Source organism: Eulemur rufifrons, chromosome 3 (assembly GCF_041146395.1).
Source record: "Eulemur rufifrons isolate Redbay chromosome 3, OSU_ERuf_1, whole genome shotgun sequence".
Lineage (NCBI taxonomy): Eukaryota > Metazoa > Chordata > Mammalia > Primates > Lemuridae > Eulemur > Eulemur rufifrons.
The window spans coordinates 77,738,940-77,755,224 of record NC_090985.1 but is presented as its reverse complement, the minus strand read 5'-3'; positions in this window follow the sequence as shown (position 1 = coordinate 77,755,224).

Here is a 16,285-nt window from a genome sequence, read left to right as displayed (position 1 = left end):
ATAGTTTTAGGGTTTTTGTTCCCTTTTGAGTTTTTTTTTTTTTTTTTTTTTTTTTTTCTTTTTGGAGAGAAGGTGTTGCTCTGTCACACAGGCTGGAATGAAGTGGCTAAATCATAAGTCACTGCAGCCTCAAACTCCTGGGCTCAAGCAATCCTCCTGCCTCATCTTCCTTAGTAGTTAGAAGTATAGACATGCACCACCATTCCCAGCTAGTTTTCTTGTTTTTTTTTTTTTTTTTTTTTTTAAGAGATAAGGTCTCACTGTGTTGCCTAGGCTGGTTTCAAACTCCTGTTCTCAAGCAATCTTCTCATCTCAGCCTCCAACCTCAGCCTCCCATAGGGATTGCAAGCAGGAACCACTACATCTGGCATCTTTTGAATTAATTTCTGTCCATAATATTAGGTAAGGATCCAAGTTTATTCTTTTACCTACGAACATCCAGTTTTCCCAACATCATTTGTTGGAAAGACTATCACTTCCCCTTTGAATGGTCTTGGCATTCTTGCTGAAAGTCATATATGTGAGGATTTATTTCTTAATATTTGTTCTGTTCCATTGATCTACATGTCTGTTTTTATGCCAATACCACACTGCTTTGATTATTTTAGCTTTGAACTAAGTTTTAAAATCAGGAAGTATGATCCTGAAATTTTGTTCTTCCGTTTCAAAATTACATTAGCTGTATGGATTCCCTTGAGATTCCACGTGAATTTTAGGATGGAATTTCTATTTCTGAAAAAAAAGAAAAAAAGAAAAGAAACACCATTTGGATTTTGATAGGGATTTCATTGAATCTGTAGATCACTTTGGGTGGTATTGACATTTTAATGATATTAAGTCTTCCAGTCCATAGATATGGGATGTCTCTTTATGTTATTTAAAAAAAAATTTTAGCAATTATTTATAGCTTTCAGCATACAAGTCTTTACCATCTTGGTTAAGTTCATTCCTAAGTATTTTACTCTTTTGATGCTGTTATAAATGGAATTGTTTTCTTAACTTCCTTATTAGATTGTTTATCATTAGTGTATAGAAATGCAACTGACTCTGTGTGTTGACTTGTATCCTGCTACTTTACTGAATTCATTTATTAGTTCTAATGGGGATTTTTCAATAGATTCTTTAGGATTTTCTACATATAAGATTATATCATCTGAGAGCAGAGATAATTTTACTTCTTTGTTTCCAATTTGCATTTCTTGTATTTCTCTATTTGCTCTGGCTAGAACTTCCAGTGCTATGTTATTAATAAATAGAAGTGCTGAAAACAGGCGTGCTTCCCTTGTTCCTGATCTCAGCGGAAAAGCATTTAGTCTTTCACCATTGAGTATGATGTTGGCCATGAGTTTTTCACATACGGCTTTTATTATATTGAGTTTGTTTCTTTCTATTCCTAGTTTGTTAAAGTGTTTTTATCATGAAAGGTGGTGTTGAATTTCGTTAAATGCTTTTTCTACATCAATTGAAATGTTCATGTGCATTTTGTGTTTTATTCTGTTAATGTGATGTGTTAATCTTAATTTATTTTCATAGTTTAAACCACTCTCACATTCTAGTAATAAATCCCACTAATGACAATGCATAATCCTTTTAATACACTGCTGAAGTTGCTTCACTAGTATTGTGGTGAAGATTTTTGAGTCAGTGTTTATAGATGATATTTGTGTATAGTTTTTTGTTTTTTTGTTTTTGTTTGTTTCCAGTAATGTTTTTGTCTGGCTTTGGAATCAAAGCAGTACTGGCCTCATAGAATGAGTAAGGAAGTGTTCCTATTTTTCTTTCTTGAAATTTCTGGAAAAGTTTGAAAAGAATTAGTATATTCTTTAAATATTTGGTAGAATTCACAAGTGAAGGCATCAGGTCTAGGGCTTTTCTTTGCTGGAAGAGTTTTGAATACTGATTCAACCATCGTATTGTTTATACATCTACTCGATTTTTATATTTTTTATTCAGTATTAGTAGACTTTGTATTTCTAGAAATTTTTCCTTTACATGTAGGTTATCCACTTTGTTGATATATAGCTGTTCATTATTTCCTTTTACAATCCTTTTTATTTCTATAGATTCAGTAATTATGCCCCAATTTCATTTTAGAACTTAGTAATTTAAATTTTCTCTCTTTTTTCTTAGTCAATCTAGTGAAATGTTTGTCAATTTTGTTGACATTTTTGAAGAAACAACTTTTGGCTTTTTAAATTTTCTCTCTTGTTTTCTACTTTCTATTTCATTTGTCTATGCATAATTTTTATTATTTTCTTTCTTCTGTTAGCTTTGGATTTAGTTTATTCTGTTTTTTCTAGACCCTTAAATTTTGATTTGAGATCTTCTTTGTTTAATGTAAGCATTTTTAGCTATGACATTGTCACTTTGCTCTGCTTGCGCTACATCTCATAAGTTCTGGTATACTGTGTCTTCATTTTCATTCATCTCTGAGTACTTCCTAATTTCTTTGTGATTTCTTCTTTGATCCATTGGTTATTTAAGAGTAAGGTCTTTATTTCACAGAACAGTGCCTTCAGTACAATATTGCTGAGAAGTATTAGTAATGAATACCATTCTTCGTGGAAATATTTTAAAAATTTCATCATTGAGTCTGATATTTTCTGTGGGATTTTATGTATATATAACCTCAATTAGAAGAAGAAAGTTCCATTTTTTAAGTTGGTAATAGCTTTTTTAATATATATGGGTGTTGAATTTTTCAAATGTTATTTCTGCCTTTTGTAGATTATCAATGTTTTTCTTCTTTTCAAGGTTTTATATTTTTGATTGGTCTATAATTTTCTTATGATATTCTTGTTATATTTTATAAGAAATATTTTCCAAGCCATTCTCTGGAACAGTCTGTAAAAAAAATCCTTCTGTTATTTGTTTCAGAAAATATTAAGAATTATTCATAAATAAAACCACGTGTGCTTGGGATATTCATTGTGGGAAAAGTTTTATTAATGGATTTAGTTACTTTAGCAGACTTATTTTCTTATCAGAGTTTCTATTTCATTTTCTGTCAGCTTTATTAAGTGGTATGAGTTTTTTTGATAATTTTGTCCATTTCATTCAAAATGTTAAAATTAATGCTTCAAAAATTATTTATAACATCTTGTTATATTTTCATGTTTGTAATGTCTTTATCAATGTCCACTTTTTTTATTCTTGATATTTGTAACTTATATTTATCTTTTCTCTCCTCTCTCTCTTTCCTCTCTCTTGTTTATTTGAAACTGAAACTGACCTACACTTGGTCTGCAGCAGCTCTTGAAAAATGTAACTGATTTCCTCTGACCCACTTCAGTTGCAACTGGAAAAGAGCCTCTCCCTCTGGTGCTTCTTCAAAAGTAAGACCAGTCCTGTTTCCCATCTTCTCCTCACAGGTCTTCTCTCTTTTTCATATATGTGTGTGTGTGTGTATATATATATATATATATATAACTTTTTTTAGTTGTTCATGCCAACTTTTATTTTAGCATATTACAGGGGTACAAATGTTTAGGTTACATGTATTGCCTTCACCCCACCTGAGTCAGAGCTTCAAGCATGTCCATCCCACAGATGGTGCACACCACATCCATTAGGTGTGAATATACCCATCCCTTCCTCCCCCCTCCCACCTGCCCCACACCCAATGAATGTTACTACTATATGTGCACATAAGTGTTGATCAGTTAATACCAATTTGATGGTGAGTACATGTGGTGCTTGTTTTTCCATTCTTGTGATATTTCACTTAGTAGAATGGGCTCCAGCTCTATCCAGGATAATTAATACAAGAAGTGCTAGATCATCGTTGTTTTTTGTGGCTGAGTAGAACTGCATGATATACATATACCACATTTTCTTAGACCACTCAAGTATTGATGGGCATTTGGGTTTGGGTTGTTTCCATATCTTTTCAATTGTGAATTGTGATGCTATAAACATTCTAGTGCAGTTGTCTTTTTTTTTCCTTTGGGTAGATGCCCAGTATTGGGATTGCTGGATCAAATGGTAGTTCTACTTTTAGTTATTTGAGGACTCTCCATATTACTTTCCACAGAGGTTGTACTAGTTTGCAGTCCCACCAGCAGTGTATGAGTGTTCATATCTCTCCTCATCCCCACCAACATTTATTGTTTTGGGACTTTTTGATAAAGGCTATTCTCACTGGGGATAAGGGATATCTCATTGTGGTTTTGATTTGCATTTCCCTGATGATTAGAGATGCTGAGCATTTTTTCATGTTTGTTGGCCACTAGTCTGTGTCTTCTTTAAGTACTATTAAAAAAAAACAAAAACAAAAATAAAATCCAACCAAGCAACATAATGAAGAAAGATGAAGTAAGGAAGTTCTCATGGATGTTGTAGCAATAGAATATCTTATTAAAAATAGTTTTTAATTAAAAATATGCATGATCTGAAGAAATCATCTTTGTAAAAATCTGTAGAAGAGAGAAAGACAACTGAGAAAGCACAGAATGAAAGTCAGAGTGGTTGGATTATAATGAGGGTGGTAAGAAGTAATAGAAGACAAAGTCAGGCAGGGCCAGACCCTATAGGGTGTGGAGAGTGTATGTAAAGGGTTTGGAGAGTTTAAGAAAGTGAGCAACTACAGAAAATACATAAAGTCGGATAAATGAAGGAATTCACAGCGTCCACAGAATACTGTAATCCATGGTACTTTTGCTCTGGGTGATAAGATTACAGACTCTGGTTCTCATTCATAATATTCGGTATTTTACAAATCTTCTACAATAAAATGTTATTAATAATTAGAAAATGTTATAAATAGTAATATATAAATACAATTATTTATAGCTATGGGTACTAAACACTATTTTGTAAACATTGTCTAAGACTATTTAGAAAGTTAAATTTCACAATTTTCTTCTTGAAAATGAATTTAATTCTGTCAATCTCAAAGATATTTAGGACTTTTACTCACCACATTAACAGTAAGCTTTATATAGCCCTGCAGAATCTTCTTATGGTGATATTAATTTGTATGAAATTATTTATATTCAGCTAATCAAAGAAGATAAAAAACATACAATACAGAAAAAACATTACTATTTAAATTATTTTAGTGGAAACCAAAGTAGTCAAATCCAATATACAAATAAAAGGAGAAAAAAAGAGCAAGTACACAAATTGCAAACATAAAACTTTTGATCATTCCTCGTAGTCTTTTTAACGAATCCTGTCGTTATGCTGAAACTCACTTGCACATTTTAAGCATCCACCACTTCACTTCTGTCATTAAGATGTGACCTTCGTAAGTACTGTATGTTGTGAACCTATTACTAATACTTTGCCTGGGACATAATGTGATGATTTTGTTACTATCTTTGATCCATTTTAGAAACAATTGTTGTTCAAATGGACTGTTTTAGTGGATTAGTTTGTTTTGTAGTAAAATTTTACCAAGTGGAAACCTTATATGAATGAAAAGAAAGGGTTATATAGGGAAGAGAAAAACGCGTGCTCAGCAATGTTACAGCTGAAAGCATTCAAATCAGTTAAGTATCTGGATCTCATCACTGTTTTGAAGATGCAATTTCTTTGTAGTAAGATAGTGGTGACAATGTAACCAATGTAATCAAAGAATGAACAATGTCTAGGCTGATGCATAACTGTCCATTGAACAGTTGTCTTAATTTTTGCAATTTTAATTTGATGGTGGTTGTCAGCTGATCACAATGTTAAATAAAACATGCACAATTTACACCCTCTTCAAGAGTTTAATGAAAACCAGTGCAAATCTTGCCAGAATCTTCTTAGAAAAGCCCAGAGATGTTTCACTTCAACAGCCTATTTTGAGATGTATACCAGATGGAATCCACCTTCGTATTTTCTTTCCCAGAATATAGAAAGTGACAGTGGGAATGCCATTTGCTTTCCCTTGGAGGGAAACAATGATTGGTAATATTTGCTTATAATTTTATATTACAATAACATTTGGAACCAATTATGTAATTAATTATAACATATTTCTATAACATTTGTTTATAAAACCATAAAAAATAACCTACTATGTTAATGTATATATTTGTCTGATAGTTTACCACTGATTATTAATACACTCTAATTATTTGGGAGGTCGTGTTTTTATTTTGATTTGATATTGATTTTCATGTTTTTTCAATAGTTTCCAAAACTACATATTGGTAACAACAACAATAGAAATGATAATAAAATCACTTTGAGGGACTCAATTTATGTCACACTACCAACTTTTTATTTTGGTCCATGAAAACTCTACAAAATACAGTAACTATTTATCATCAACACTATTAGCAACAAAACAAGGCTTCTAACCTCAAAGTAAAATATTTATTTAACTTAATGGATTTAACATCATTTCTTTTTTTATTCTTTTATTTATTTATTTATTTATTTTTTTGAGACAGAGTCTCGCTCTGTTGCCCGGGCTAGAGTGAGTGCCGTGGCATCAGTCTAGCTCACAGCAACCTCAAACTCCTGGACTTAAGTGATCCTACTGCCTCAGCCTCCCGAGTAGCTGGGACTACAGGCATGCACCACATGCCCGGTTAATTTTTTCTATATATATTTTAGTTGGCCAGATAATTTCTTTCTATTTTTAGTAGAAACAAGGTCTCGCTCTTGCTCAGGCCGTCTTGAACTCCTGACCTCGAGCGATCCACCCGCCTCGGCCGCCCAGAGTGCTAGGATTAAAGGCGTGAGCCACAGCGCCGGGCCTAACATCATTTCTTACAGCATCATCTTTAATTTTTTCTGCATAGACTAATAACTGGTAATTCCTACTTTCATTTATTTCAGATCAGGGACAATGTTATTCATCTGTGTAGCCAAGTACGTGCACAATGTTTAGCAAAGGTAGATTTTCAAAAATATGTTGAATCAATGAAAAAATGCATGTGATCAGCAGAATTTAAAACTTTAAATTACTCTTTAATTCTAAGAGAAAATTGGGTAATTTTTAGAAGAATTTACAAAACTTATTAAGGTACCAGTCTCTGTTTCTTCATCTAAGAGAAATATGAGCCTCTAAATCTCTTCCAAAATCTCCAAGCTTCTGGGTCTGTGATTTGTCAATGATTTTAATCCTTATCATTTTCAAGATTTGTTCAATTATTTGAAATGACCAGTTCTTTTGTGAAAATTACAAATTTTATATAGTATACCATATATTTTAACAAATAACTTACTGATAAATAACAATATCCATAGCATTAATTTAATCTGATTCCATGAAATGAGCATGAGGTATAACTTCAAGAATATTAATCCATCTAATAAGGGTTAAGATATTTATATAATATCGCCTAAAAATTTATCTTGATGCCTTAATACAGTTTTTCTAGAGGATAGTACCTGAGAAAACAATAGAAAAAAGATAATCTTGATTAATTTAATTCCCAAGTAAAAAAGAGACTCCATATACAAGGTATTTGGGAAAACTAATTCACCATTATCGGTTCAGATGTGTGGCTGTATATATGAGATACCTGGAATGTTAACCAAACCATAAGAAATAGTTTTCTGGAACAGAAGAAACTACTCTACATTCTACCTATGGAAAGATATAAAATCTTAGTTCACTGAAAATTGGCCTCATTTCCCTTTGATATTTTGTGCCTGCCCAATCCATAGGTTCCCCAGTTAAGAACTATTGTATCATCTATACATCAGAGGAAAAAGTGCCTGTGTGCTATGTTGATAGTCACTCTAAACAAATATTTGTACAGTTGAGATCAGAGATAGAAAATGTCAGTCCCAAATCCACCCATGATGGCACATATTCCAGACAGATGACACAGTCTGGCTCAGGTTATAAAGGCTTGTGAAATACTTGAATCATATTTTGCAACCCTTGAAAGAATTCAAGTTGGAGATTAGCAGAAACCAGGCTCAGTTCTGTCCGTAATCCCCTTTATCTGTCTTCTAGCCAACAAAATGAAAACCTTAAAGCCAAACTGACAAATAGAGTGTGAAGGGCCTTCTACAGCATTTAAGAAAAAAAAAAAAAAAAAAGAAAGAAAGAAACTGAAACTGCTATATGCAGAAAATTGTTTTTTATATTACTATTATTTTTGTTGTTGTCAATTATAGAAATAATGAAATAAACCTCTAAATAACAATATTCTGCTGGATTTGTTATTAGATGTAACATTCCAAAGTTAACTTGCCTAATGTTACATTGAACATATAACATGAAAACAGGAGCAAAGAATGTAAATCAGTGTAAAGACAAATGCCTCTGTGACCCAGAAATTTAGTAAAGTCCTGACAATTGGAATCATTAAGATGTAAAAATATTTAAGACAGTCCTTCAGCTGGAAGTAAAATTGAGAATTTGATGGAAAAAAAGGGAGAGATGATGACAGTTAGTTAATGTATAAGATCATATCATGCATATGAGACAGGCTGGAACTCTGTGAAGTTGTACGTGAGAGGAGCGGTACTAGAGACAGATCAAGTTATGTCTAATTGAGCAAGGATATTTCAAGAGAGGTGAAGAGTATAGTGAACATACAATTCATAACATTCAAGTTAGTTGTTTAAGGAAAAGAAAAGGAGAAACATCCAGTCAATAGGGCAGGCTGAGCTGATGTTAGAAATTCTTCCTCCCATCTAAACACATGATCATGGTGATCAAAACATAGCAACATACAAAAAGCGAAGAAACGAACAATAAGCGAACAAATTGAGGGGGAAAATATGGGGGAGAAATCTACATTTTCCAAATGTAAGAGGAAAAAAAAATTGAACATTAATGTGGCACACAGGAATTCAAGAGAGAACTGAAAAAAATAAGCCTTATTTTTGAGGGCTGTGCTTTAAATATCTGTTGTCCTCTTCTCAAAAACAAAATAGATGCTGAAAGACAATAGAATTATATCTTCAAAGTACTGAGGATGCATAGACAACCAAATTAAAATTCTGTATCTGGTTAAAAACTCATCCAAGAAAAAGAAGTAAGTAAAGATATTTTTATTCATAGAGAAAGAGAAATTAACACACACAAATTCTGACTGAAAAAAATGACTGAGCAGTGTTTTCAGCCACTGAAGTCCTCTGGAAGCATGAAAAGATATTTCAATGCCTGAAACAACAACCTCAGAATTTTTGACTTAACTGAGCTGGGTGGTGCTTGAATATTCTTGTGCGTTTTAGCCATATTAGGGACAAATGATATTCTTGACTAAGAAAGCAAATAAACACAAAAAAAGGTAGGATGAACTGTAAAATAATAAGCAAAGAAATTAGCAATTTGGGTTGAATTTAAATCCCGGTTGAGTATGAAAAATAATACTAGCAAATAGGAGATAAGTAAAACAAAGTAGGGCTAAAATACTAGATAAAATACCAGAAGATTGGAACTCAGATTTTAACTTTTCTGAGTCTCATGTACTCTTCAGGAAAAAGATGAGATTATGATTAGTTTTAGACTTTATAAAGTTAAGAATGCATGTTGAAATTTTCAGAAACTACTAAAAATGGGTATTGCATATATGATTCATAAAAAGATCATAAAAAGAAAGATAACATTTTTATTTTATGCAAAGGGAATAAAAGATGAGATTAAACAAGGGGAATGCAAGAAAGGATAAAAATGCAAACATAAAAAAGGAGGTCAACATATATCAATAATCAATACATTTGATTACAGAGACAGTAAAAATATTATAGATTTAAGAATTCCAATTACATGCTGCTTACAGGAGACACATATAAAATATTTATAAGATGCAATGCCATGCTCAATTAAAAGAATTTATACTTGTGATAAATGTTTTTAATGATTATATATGTGGCATGATATGTATGCAAATTTCAGTCTCAAAGCAATGGAAGATTCAAAGTAATCATACATTGTTTATAGATGCATTGAAATACAGTGAAAATATTAAAGCATGGGTTGGAAATATTCATACCAAATTCATGATACCAGTTTCTTAAGGAAGTGGAAAATGGAAGTGGAACAGTAGAGGTAGAAAAAAGATGACTAGTTCACCTATAATGTTATATTTCATATGCATGTGCATATGTGTGTACACACACAATGTTCAAATAATAAGGGTACTTAAAAATGAATTTGGGAAAGTAGTTTTGGTGATGAGATTATTCTAAATATGAACTCATTATTTTGCTTTTTATTCCAAAATAGAGAATGAAATTTTTGTTTCCACTACTGAATTCTATGCCGTAAATTTGAGATGACCATACTTAAATGACTTGACGAATTCCTTTTCATCATGTTACCCAATTTCTGTAGTTTTCTTCATTGCTTCTTTCACAGCATGATTCACTGTACAAAATAGTATTAATAAGATTTCAAACAATAAGGGCATTTTTGCAGAAATTATAATTGTGAACACCTATAATATGCAATGAGTTCACCTTACTATTTCTATCCATTCTTCAATTAGAATCTAAAATGACAATGGGCTGCTATAGTTAATGAGTCAATTATTTTTACAGAACATGCTAGTTATACACAGATTTTCTTTTGCTTAATTATGTTTAAAAATAATATGAATTCATTTTACATCTTTACTGGATATTCATCATACACAATTAGTTTGAAAATTATTATCTATATGCTTTAAAAATATTTGTTTGAATCACTGGAATAAACTTGTTTGAACTCACATGAAAATAGAGTACATTAAGAATGAAAAAATAAGCACCACATGTACTCACCATCAAATTGGTTTCACTGATCATCACCTAAGAGCACATTTAGGAATAACATTAATCGGGTGTCGGGCAGATGTGGGCGGGGGAGAGGATGGATATATACATACATAATGAGTGCGATGTGCACCGTCTAGGGGATGGACAGGCTTGGAGCTCTGACTCAGGGGGCGGGGGGGCAAGGGCAACATAGGTAACCTAAACTTTTGTATCCCCATATATGGTGAAATAAAAAAAATGGAGTACATTGTATAACTTTCTACTAAAAATGGCATTTGTGATTTTAGTTTTCCCAAAAACAATGACACATTTCCAAAACACAAAGCAATTGTATTAAATTATGTCTAATATTAAGACACTCAATATTTGTGTGAGCACAATTTCTCATCAAAATTTTGTTGCTGTCAGGATAGAAGAAAAATAAGAGTAGAATTTTATTTAAAGCAAATTTAAAGATTAGAAACCAAAATCCAAATTTCATAGTGGAAGAAAACATGTTAGTCATTTTAGAGAGAAAGGCAAATAAAGTACAAAAAGTATTAAAACATGTCTTCCTCAGGTATAAATAATATATAGTAAGTTTCAGCATCCACTATTTTTAGCCTACTTTAATTAGACATTATTGCAAGCATTCAAGTGACTCATCTGTTGTTCATTGGAAAGCATCTAACGTGGTAGAAGTGATAGAATTTTAAAAGAATATATTAAAATGGTGCTACAAAATTCTTAATGACAATGTAAGGTTAGTTCTTGTTATTGAAAGTTTGCAAATCAGCCCCGAGAATATATTAATACATTATCTTCGAATTTTAAATGAATGCTAATTTCATAGACATATATGTGCATCTTATCATATTGATTATTTAATTTTTTCTTATGTAATACAAGTAAAATTTCATGATATCTAGGACTGGTTGAAAAAATGTTAATGAACATATTTTTATGTATTTTGCCAAGCCCTTTGAACAATGAAAATAATTTCTATTATTTGCTATTTTTCTGTAGAATCTCTTGGCTTCCTAAAAATGATTATGTTAAGATATTGGAGAAATATTCTTAGGAAGCAATGGACGCCATGAGCATGGCCTTCATAGTCTCCTAATGATCAAAAACAAAGACAGAAAGCAAAAGAAAAGAGAAATAAGATTCATATCTATCTCTTTCAAAATACACACAGGGATACTCATAATACAGACTTTTAAATTTGAATAGATAACTACCTGTCAACTAGCTAGCCCCTTCGATTATTCACCCTTTCCATTCTAAGTATGTTGTATTTAGAATTCAGAGGGGCTCTTTAACTTCCCCTCTGTTGACCACTTAAAACTCCATATTTTCTCACATGTTGTAATAGTACTTAATTTATTAACCAAATTTTATTAGAAACTATTATGTCTGCTAAGCACAGGAGACCAAAGATGAATGAATATTTATTTGTCTTTAAGGATATACAGGCTAGTGGGGACAGGCAGATCTGTAAACAGATGACTGCATAAATAAACAGACAAAATACAGTCTTGTTTATTCTGAGGAAGAAGTCCCCATAAGCAAGCAACAGGTAAAATACTTTCATTCTCCAAGAGACAGACTTGTGATTAAGAACGCACAAACATCATTCATCTTATTATTCATCAAAGATTATAACCTATTACAATCACAAAGACTTCATGGCACAGCAGCGAGGGAAGGAAGTATTTCATGAAGCTGTCATATTCAGAGAATACGAAAGTGAGACAACAGGAACAATGCAGGAAAGGAAATAAACACGGCAGCAGGCTGAAGGTTTGCTTTAACTCTTCTTCCTATGATTAATCTATTTTGTTATGCGGTATGCACGAAGGTTAGCATTTTCCATGCACAATTTGAAATTAGATATTGGATGTTAAAATTGCAAAAGTATTCATAATTGGATTCATTCACAAATTGATAAAAATGGATCAGCACTATAGACCTATTTGTTGGAAACAAAATAGGTAGAACCATCAAAGTCATTAATTATTCTTTGTCAACGAAGGTGGACAGAAGTTTTATTATGTAGAGGTCAATAGTGGGCCAAGGGCCATTTATTATTTTCATCAATGACTTGGATGATAGAAAAGTCTGTGAACCTAATAATTTACAGTTCTCTTTATTTGGAAAGACTGATTAACACTTTGAATGTCAAGATGTCAAGATGCAACATGACCATAATATGACCTCGACAAATTAGAGAAGTGGTTTAAAACAATGCAGTTCAACAGGACTACATGTCAGATATAGACTTTAAGGGAATTGGGAAGGAAATGGAAATTAGAATAATGTAGGTGATACCATACAAGTAAGAATGTGTATGAGTGTTAAGGTATGTCACATAAGATATAATAAATAATATTGAGTATGGCTTGAGTCAAGAATATAGCAATAGCTTTTAATTTTTTTCTCTCCTTGCCTTGGCATAGTGCTTACCCATTTATAAATAGTTTTTATACATATTATCACAATATACTCAAGTTACATCCAATATTCCTGCTGATAAAATTAATTGTAATTCTAAGATGCATAAATGAGAAGTACATAACTGTGAATGTGAATGTTTATGAACTCTTTGGAATGTTATGACTACATAAGTATGTCACACCTTAAAATATGACTCATCCATTCATCTTCGCACTAACACATTTATTCATTTGTTTATTACTTAATCATTAGATATTTATAAAGCATCTACTATGTCCCAGGAACTGCACTACATGCTGATAATACAATGTTCAGAAATCCAAGCATTGTCCATCTTTTCCTAGAGCCTACAGTCTAATACATAATTACAAATTCTAGTAAATACAGACAGAGTATTATGAGAACATGAGGCAACAAGACTTGTCATCATCTGTCAGACGAGGAAAGGCATCCATAGTGAAATGTCCTCTTGCCTGATGTATGAAGTAGATAGGCTAAGAGAATAGGGCAGGAAAGGATTGAGTATTTCCTGTGAGGGGACAGCAAGTATTAGGAATTTGACCTTCAAAAAGGAATATTTTTTGTTGATATTATATGCTCAAGGAATACAATTAAATATTGTTTCTTAACAAATTTCACAAAAAATAGAGAAGTATATATCTGCCAAAATTAGAGGATATACACAGGACTAAGAAATATACTCTATGATGTAAGAGACTGTAACATTGTATTGAGCCTGGAAGGGACATGTCCACCATCAGGGAGGTTAGCCTCTGGGGCAACACCACCGATGGACAAGGTCTCTGTGAACTGAATATCCTGCTATAGATACTGAGATGCCGTTGAATGAGAAACAATGACTTCTAGGAGTTCCAAACTAAAAATCAGAAAGACAATCCCTGCGACTTGATTTAAATTTGAGCTGTTTCTTAGATAAGCAGTTTATACTTTAGGGTAAATGGAAGCTAGAATTGATATTAATGATTCACTTTACTGCTAAATTTGGTTTAATATTTTCATTGTACGAATCCTTGACCTCAAAAATTCTCTAAAGGGAGAGGGAAAAGACTATCTTGTTTAGTTCTCTTACTTAAATTTTAAATGTAAATTGAACTGTGCTATCTCTACCCATGCCTAGGTAGAAGCATGCACAGTGAGTAAAGTGGTAATAGAGGAAATGGATTAATTTCAATTGCCACATCTGATGAATCGCAAAGAAATTCAGGTAAAGCATGGCTTTGAATAGCTCTTAGTCAATTATTTATACTTATGTGAAAAAATGTAGAAGCCCAGAAAATTTTAAATGGTGAATAATCTGCAACAGTCACATTTTTTCCTTGAGGTTTTCCTGGATTGTACAAACCAGATGCTAAACACATTTGGGTTTTGAAATACGTTTTGGGAGTTTACTGGAGGCACTCTAAGAAATGCCTTCCTTTTAAAATAATCTCCAAAGTATTTTCGGAATAACTGCAGTTCCTCTATAAATAATTTTTGCTTTAATTTATTATTACAATTGCTTCCAATTAATATCTAAATATTTCAAGAAGAGATAATAAGCATGTGACACTGCTTCCCCCATGTCATATAAAACGTTTGTGAATAACTTTACTGTGGAATTTACTCAGTTTTGCTATAATTTTTTTGTTAGTCTTCTATTCTAGATTACTTGCTTCTTAAAAACCTACATATCTACCTTTGTTGCCCACATGAGCAGTGCTTCACACTTGACACTACACTGTTTTAGAAAACATTATAAGCAGAATTTTACCATATGTTCTGATATTATTGAATCATCTTACAGATCGACTAATGCAAACTTTAATCTCTAAGGTACTTATAAAACATACTGGATTAGTAATTATTTAGATGTCTTAAAAGTGTATGAATTCTGCTTCCTTTCTTTTAGAGATACCTGTTTTCCTTCTCTTAGGGATATCCTTAGACACCTGTTGTTCAATTTCTAAAAACACGATGAATGTATTTTGTTCATTTTACTAGTTGTTAAGGCAAGGCAGGGAGTCTCTTAGCGGTTATTTCCTTATGGGGTAGATGTAGGGTGGTAATTCAAGGTTGAGAGCTTTCTTCTAGCACTTTAAAGATATCATCATTTTATATTCTTTTGGCCTGTGTTGTTTCTGACAAGTTTATCATAATTCATATCTTTGTTTTATGTAAGTAATGTGCCATTTTCCTAAGATTTTCTTTTTATCACTGTTTTAAACAAGTTGATTATGATCTAGTGATGGTTGTGATGATGGTATGAGGATGTTTCTTGAGTTTCACTGATGCTTATTTATTGGCTTAATAGTTCTCATGAATCGACACTTTTTTACCCACTCTATCCTGAAATAATTTTTTGGTCTTTGCGTATCTTTTATCTGAGACTCCAGTTATATGCATGATTTGCCTCTTGATATTGTCCCATAATTAAATTAATCTCCATTTATTATTTTTAGACTTTTTTCTCTGTATTTCAAAGACTTTGTATGAAAAGAGGATGTAAAATATCTCATTAATAATTTTTAGGAACCAGAATAATTATGTTGAGTTTCATAGTAGGGAAGGTTAAACATACTTATATGTACATATTGAATAGCACCCCTAACCAAGGAAAATTGTATTTCTAATACTTCTTGACATTGCTCATTCTGAAAACTAGAATATTATTAACTGGAATTGTCAGTTGAGAAGTCTCATATTTGATAAGAATTTTTAACCACAGGACTTGATGGAAAATATAAAAATGTCAATTGAGAATGATTTAATGAATACAATAAAAATAGTATTATGTTCTATATTATAATAATAGCTTTATTGTAAGCAACAAGCTATAAACAATATACAATGACATTTGACAATAATTACTACTATTTCCTGTGTAGGAAGTACAGATACATCTTTGCTGTATGCATCTTCTCTTTTCTAGTCATCTCAATTTTCTCCCCTTCTCTACACAGGTGCTTTTATATATTCATTACAGTTTGCTCTATAGGAAGAGAGCAATGTTTTTGCATTGCATTAAAAAAATACTCAAAGTTATTAATTGACAAGGTTCTTATAAACTATTCTCTAGGCAGTTATTTTCTCCAATAACTTCAAAATCCCTACTAATATCTTCTTGATGGGGCTCAGAAAACAATACCCCAAAATGAAGCAGCTTCAGAAGCAAAAGTTTTTCTCTAACCTTCTC